We start from the raw sequence: 7,970 nt of genomic DNA on the forward strand, positions 1-7,970 counted from the left end.
TATTAACAAACCAACACCGAGCTGCGAAGCGTATATCACCGAGTACAAAAGCGCTCGGTCGATTCGCGGTTAAATTGGCTGGAAGTGCGAAAGATAAACAGCGCGAGCGGGTTCACCGTTACAGGTAATTAAAGTGTGCGTGAAGATAGCGCGCGATTCGCTCACACGCAACCCGTAGGTGCGTTGCACACAAGTCGCGTCGTGGCAGCCGATGGCGCAATGTACGGTACATGCAGGTATTTTTCGCAGGTAGGTGGGTACGAAACCGAATAAGAAACGTCCGTTCCATATTCTCGCGTTGTTATCTTTTTGCGGGTCCGTTCGAGACGGAGGAAATTCGGCCTTCTCTCGAGGGGAATAAGAAGTGCTCGTGTTCGTCTCACCGCGGGGTAAAGAAATCCGGAGAGCACCTGGCACCGCGGGATGAATAATCTAATTGGCACGCGTCCGCGCGGCGAGCCTCGTGATCAGTCAATTATAAACTGGACCCGTCCCGTTCCTCTCTTTCTTTTTTTTTCCCGTATCTTCTCACTCTCGGCGATTTCGAGTCGTCGGCTTATCTCCGCATGGGACTCAGCTCGCCCCCGTGAGCACCGTGAGCGGTGTAAGTCGGTTTCCGATCGCCTGTCAAGACCCGGCTCGTCGTTAAAATGAGAAGCAAACGGCCACTTGTCGCCTCCTGCGTCTATTTTCCCACGATGCGTATCCGCTTCCGGTTGGCACGTGCACCGTTAAAGGTACGCGCCGTCGAATAGAGCGACAACACCTGAATCCACTTGACTCCAGCCGAACGTCGAAAGGACGTCGGGGAAGAAACGACCCGATCGGCGAGAATCGCGGAATCGTCTGTTCTGATCGAACGGCGGTTCTTTATCTCACGTGACGGTACACAATACGGATTCGTTTAATGGAACCAGCCGGTGAGTCGGCCGAGGGGGGCGATGAGTAATGATCTGCCAATGATACAAATCGATGCGATTCACCTGCAGTCGATCGGCGATTCGGTCCTGGTTCCAATTAAAAGAACACAGGTTCTGGTCAGCGGGTGACTCTCTTTCCGCGCTCCCTTGGAGTCCTCGAAAAAAGCCCAACCGAGTTTCGGCACCCTGCAGCCACGTCGAATCGTGCGGTGATCGGACCCTCCGATATTACAGAACCGTGATTATAGTTGCCCACGCAAAAATCTCGCGTACAAGTTTTACCGGGAAAAAGTAAGAAGGTCCAAGCGGGCTTACCGAGTCGACGCGATCGGGGAATCTGCGGGTCATCCGGTAAAAGTATTTTCTCAATTATCCGTAGCGCCGATCGAAAGCGGCTAAGCGGCAATTGATCGTGATGAGAATTCCCGGTAATAAAAATAAAACGACGGAGCTAATCGACCGAGGCGAGAAATTCCCGATTTTATCTAATCGCTGCGCTGCAGCCAAAGATTGTTGGCAAAAAGTTGATCGTTATGTGACAAAAAACACTCTTGTAAGGAAAGTTGGAGAATTGCTATCTACCTACCACTTTTTCGTAACAAGCATTACCGTTTTTACTCCTCGTTGTATCGATCTGATTGATAGAACTTCGAAACAGGGATGTTTGTCCGACATTGAAAAATTTTCAACTCTTTTTTCTCTCAATATCTGTCCCGTTACCGATATGTCTGTCAAGTCTGTAACCCGAGTTGCCTGGAACTCCGCAGGCTCCGTCGATTGAACCGACAAGCGACTGAAGGCAGGCATTATAAGATCACGTGTCACGTCGAGAATGAGTGAAATTCTGTGTATATGAAATGCCGACGCGGTTTTTCGAGCGGATTGTAAGGCTTGCCGAGGGAATCCATTGAAAACGCGGGCGTCTTTTTAACAAGATTCTTCACAATTTCAAGAAGGCACGATGCTTTCTCCGCGGGTGCTCTTCGGGGGGTAGATTTGATGGTTCAAAAATTGCCGCAGGTGGGTGATTCTTTTATTTTACTTTTATTTATTTTTCTATCTGTCTGGCTCTTTTTCTCTATGTCTCTCTTTCACTCCATTTCTCTTTCTGCCGGTTTTATGTATAGAACGTGAAAAATACGGAGTAAAAATCACAATAGACAATCGGTTGCATAGAAATCGTGCGTCGCATGGAAGCCGAAGGTTTCCAGTTCTCCATACGTCCCAGAATGAACGAGATGTATACGAGTTGAGTGAGCGAAGGGATCGGATGCTCGACGTGAGATAAAATTCCCAGATGAACCCGACCGCACGCTTATTCGATCGCATCTTGTCCCCATCAATTCCGTGATTCACACATTTCCATACTCACGAACCGGAAAGTCATTTTCAAATCGACAGCGAGTCGTTTACGCGATGGGAATCTTCGGGCAATCAAATCGAATGGCTGCCACCTTTGGATCCAGTTGAAAAGTAGAAAATTGATAATGTTCCCCATCTCGAAAATTGCCTCCACGTCTCAGGATCCGTCAGATCCTCGGATATGATAATAAAGAAACCCTTTCGTCCCACGCGCCCGCAACGCGTGGGAGTGAGCACGATAATCGACGACTGACGCGTGTGTTTATCGCTCCCCGTATAACGGAGAGAGTCCATAACCTCTCGAGTGTCTCTCGAGCAAGGTATGGCCTTTTAACCTTATATGGAAGCCGCACCTGCCGCTTGATAGCCAAGGCGTACAATCTTGTAGCGGTAATTGTTGACACTGGAATTAAAAATGGTAAATAATAATAACAATCCACGTTAGGCACCGACTCTCTCTCTCTCTCTCTCTTTCTCTCTCTCTCTCTACTCCTCTAAGCTCCTTCCCGAGCTGCGCTTTCACCGCCCACGCAACTGCAGCCACCGCAATAGCGTGGTAATCAATCAGTTTGAATTGTACAAAAAGCTCAGGGTTCTCCTGCTCGGAGACTTACTCGACTTGCCGAACTTTCGACAATCCCGATAAGAATATCCGTAACTACAACGTGGACCCTGTTATAAATTCGTGCGAAAAATAGGTCGTCGTTGCACGCGCATTGAATTCCGTTTGAGAGAAACTTGATATCCTTCCGGGTGAATTGGACATGGCGGGTCATGGAGTGTCCGGATGCGGACAGGTCCGATCGTTATTACCGCAAAATTCGTTGACGTGTGTGAGTGAGCGATAAAAATGGGGCAACAAAACGCGGTGGGAAGATGCGCGTCGAAATCAGGTTGGGTCGCCTTGTGTGCTGCAGGTGGTTCGATGGCACAGGTCAGGGTCAGGTTAACCCCTGATCAGATTACCCTCCGCGGCGTGGGAGTGTTTCAAAGGTCCGCAGGATGGGTATAATAACAGGATAGGAAGAGCTAGAAAACTGCCCGATCGGCCCGACAGCATCGATCCTGCGATAGATCCGTGATCGCCATCAACTCCTCGGTCAGAAACATCCCGCGTATTTCTCCTCGGTCGAATGAAATCCGGCAGTATCATCGACCGCGCGCTCCGTAATAATGCAGGTATCCAAAGTCGCATTGCTCCACGATAAACAGAATTAATTGGGCCACCGCAGGGGTTGTCGGTGAATTTATTCATTATAAAGGTGGACAGAGGAGCCGCCGACCCCCGTCGCGGGCTTAGATTAATTTCATTTTATTCGGTCCGAGGGCGGCCAGTCAGTCCGTCCGTTTGTCGGTAGAGGAGGGTCAACGAAAGCAGCCCGTAAACCTCGGCGACGCGGCGACGATGAGATTGCTCCGAATTTTTCTCTCGTTTCGCAAAATAAGCGAAAAGAGCAGGAACGTTTTTGCACGCTTCGAGTCCGCGGTTCCTCGTGCCTCACTCGTGGAGCCAGCGATACGCGGACGACTCACTTATCACAGTCACTTATCGTTACGTATCGAGACTCCAGGAACGATGACCGAGGTCCGTAATCAGGGCCCGAATCTTATCCCCCGAATCTATCGTGGAACTGAGACTGGACCTTGATCAATCGTAGGTGAAACCGTGGTAATTCTGGTTTTAGTATTTATCACCGGTCAACCGCATCGGCCGATCTCGATTGCCCTCGCGGTATTATAAGTGGGTTTGAGATGGTTCGGTTTTATTTATTAGAGAAAACTCTGAGGGCTACCCCGCGTGGACCATTTTATTTAGCCATTCAATGCGGGCTGCACCTGTTCCTTAGAAATCACCTTATTCCTCGATATCGTTCCCGTACACGTGGGGGACGGATGCGCCTTACACGCCACACGCGTGCACCGCATGCGTGCGATATGCCTGCATTGTGTGTCTCACAATTAGGATATTGTGTCCAACCGCGGTTATTCATCACGCCTGGCGTACAATAAAGTGCATTAATCCACCGAAACGGTTTTCAAAGTGAGTTTGTTCTTTTTTTCTCCCCTTTTCGTCTCTTAACTTCTCTCTTTTTATCTCATACTATCCACTTCACGGCATAAATCTCGGAGAACCAAGAACGTGAAAGGAATTTGTGTCAGAGAATTATTCCCCGGGTAATTTGTGTATTAGATACCGAGAAGCCGCGGGGACCGTTAAATTTGTTCGATTCAAACGTCAGTTTTATCTAAACCTTCTACTTTGAAAGATTTTTTTTTTTTTTACAATCCGGCTGCACTCGCATCCAACTACTCACGGACGCGCGGCCGAGCAGTAAGGCGCCAAAAAGAGAGCAGGTACATAAAATCTGAGTGCAGAGTATCAGGTTCCTCTTTCAGATAGTAATTGGTTGATACAGATTCGAGTGCAGAGCATAATGAAAATAAAAAAAAAAAATAAAAAAGGGATACGTGGAAGCTTGTTTTGTTGTCGAATAGCAAGGATTTATTTTTGTTTCAACGTTGAATCACGTACACTAAACGAGAGGATGCGCCATGCGCAAAATCGATGACATCGCATAGTGCCATGACTAGGTACGAGATTCAATCTGTGCCGGTTATGCGGCATGTGGTCGAAGTGTTTTTAATCGAGCGTGAAGAATCGGATTCGTTACACCTATCGTTCGCCCGGGTAAGGTAACTGTTCTTGAAACATGAATTTGAGAGGATTCTTTGTTCTTATGCCGTATAGCCAGTCTGTACAGACTCCGGCCGGTCTCGAAAGAGAAAGGAACCTATGTCGACGGCCGGCAAGAGAACGAACGTGTATTATAGTATAGATCGTGATTATCTGGTGCGCTAGTACGCCGAGATGCCTCCTCCTCCTCCTCCTCCTCCTCCGTCTCCTGATCCTCTTCCTCTTCCACATCAGAAATAAACGACTACCACCGATATTATATACCGCGCAAATATACAGGCATCAGATCTGCGCCTCGGGTAGGAATAGAGGGTCGTCAAAATGTCAGAGAATATTGGCCTCGGAGTAATAACAGCTTTCACGGATTTGCTACGATTGACCTCTTCGGCGAATCTACGGAACTCGTGTTCATGGGGGAATTTTTATAAAATCTCAACAACGATTTTTTCGTTGTCTTGAAAATTCCTAAGAACAACTTAACCTAAGATTTTCTTCCTCCCTGAATGGTTCTATGTAATTGTAAAAAAAAATGCCGATTTACGAGTATACGTTTCTAAGAGAAAAATTTGAAATTTCGAAAACGACATGTTCCACATTTTTTTGGACAACGCATCAAATTCCTCAGTACCGAAACCGGTATAAAGTACCTGGAGAGATGAGACAGGGTGGTAAATCCGCCTTACGTGCCAGACTTCATTGTGGTCCGGCCCCTCCTGACATCCTCGGACCTCGTCCTGGTGTAGATCTCAAGATATCGGAGTCCGTACTGTACTCGGTATACATTCCCTCCCGCCATCCCGTTCACGGCCGGTCCGCGGCTTGCTAATGCCCCAGTTTATAAGGGTTATCTCAACGCCGGATCCTCGACGAAGCGAGAAGCCTGAAGATAGCGAGAGACCCTCGAGAGCGAACTCTTCTTCCTTTTATTTCGGCGTTGAAAGGGTAGAAGACGGGGGGGGGTGGAAATTCGTAGACAATTTGTTTTGGCGCGGGGCTAGAAATCCGGTACAGGAAAGTAAGCCGCGGTTTAATTACCGTGGGTTCGGCTGATAATTTATTGCCGCGAAATCTGCACCGGTGGCAATTCGATCAGATAAAAACCCACGACCATAAACCACGGCGTCATATAAAACTCCTTTTATTCGTTGGCCCTCGGACCCGCGCGGTCGCAAAGCATCCTTTTTCCCATACCTACACGCATGCACGCATGCACGCTCCTCCGCTCTCTCCTCTCACCTCACGCCGGCTCCGCAGCCTCTGCTCTCTCTCTTTCTCTCTCCTTCTTTCCCTCCGTCATCTCCTTCTCCATCGTGGACGTGCGTCCTGCCCGCGGCCGCCCACGCGCCGACCCGGTGCCCTCCCATACCATGCTGGGCACGGGGTACGCATACTCATAACCCGAGACATCCATCCAGTGCACGAGATTGCTGCGCGGGCCGAACCCTAGGTCCGAACGCCGAAAGATCTGATGGTTTTTATGTACCGACCGACGGGTCGCATTCCACTTCTAATTCCCTTTGTACGTACCACGGTCGTTGCGTGTACCTGTAGGCCTAATGGGAGCGGGAGGATCGCCGCGGAATGCCTCGTAGGTCGCAGCCGCTACGATCACGGGTGCAGAAAACGCGGAAACGAAGGTGCACGGATATGATTACGCTACTACGCGGCGTCGTGCTGCACGATCGTCGAACCGCGCCTCGCAAATAAATTCCCAGGAAAAATATGTACGTCCGGATGGCCAGGTGGGTGGAATCGATTGGTCCAGTAACCGAGGTTGTCTTCATAATTCAGAGCGCCGTTCCCCGTTTCTCGCCGCCTTCGTACCAACTCTCTCGAAGCGCCCGCGGTTTAATTTACTCGCGAGCCAGAGGAGATGGAGGAGCAGGTCGGCAGATGTGATCATCTCTGATTCGGTTTCTCCTTGCGCATACCGCGGCCGTGGCTCGTGCTACCGAGATATTCCTCGGAGCCAACGATAAATCCCGATTTTAATGCGCGCGGAGATTACGCTTAGCCAATTCACGCGTGGGATTCGAACGATGACGGTGTCGTTCATTGTTACCCGGATTTTCTCCGCAATTTATTCGGAGGTGACGTACTATTTGAGAAAATAATTGGAAGGGAGAAGTCGATACGAAACAAATTTACTCTCTTTACGTATCTTTTTTTCGAATATCGGTCGTTGGCTATTCCGGAAGCATTTAACCGCCACGCTTTCAGGAATTATATCAAGACTCCATTTTCAAGTTAGCCTTTGGTTTCACCAATGTAACCTCTGGCAAAAGTTCCGAAAGCGGACGGTTCTGCGGTTGCCAATCAAAGAATCCGCAAAACAGCGACTCAAATGATCTGGCAATTATTTGGGAAAGGTAAGAAGTTAAGAAGTGTGCGGCGGGTCATTTCGAGGATTCAATTTGCAATTATCATTCATTCCCGGAGATTGAATTCACTAATTACTGACCCAGAAAGAGGCACGAGTTTGTGATTGGCGTCGCAAGTGAAAAACCGGATCTCTCCTTTCTTAACTCGGCAATAATTTTAGTGATTCACATAAGATAGCGTGAGAAATTATATCCATACCAATAAGGAGAAACAAGTCGCGAGATACGGATTGCAAATTTGCACTCTAGCAATCGTCGGTCGTGTATCCAATTTCCGGTCGAAGAGTTATTGGGAGTTAGCGCCTGGCACGTGTCGTATTAAATGCGAAATCCTACCTTATCATTTACTTACGGCGAGGTGATATCAATCGCCTGTATAATCACACGTGACGGACGTCAATCTACGATAATTTCAGCTCGCGACGTTCCACGTATTACAGCTACTTCATCGGAGTTCCTCGAGGCGATCACTCGCTTCTCGATCACCACGTGCAACATAGCTGCTGACCGTAATCGTGCTATCTTCAGGGATAGCAAGTGGCACGTAAAAAGCTCTGGCCAAGAAGCACTTCTACATACCTGAAACATGTCAGCACACGTCGTTTAATTCAG

This window comes from Neodiprion fabricii, chromosome 2 (assembly GCF_021155785.1).
Source record: "Neodiprion fabricii isolate iyNeoFabr1 chromosome 2, iyNeoFabr1.1, whole genome shotgun sequence".
Lineage (NCBI taxonomy): Eukaryota > Metazoa > Arthropoda > Insecta > Hymenoptera > Diprionidae > Neodiprion > Neodiprion fabricii.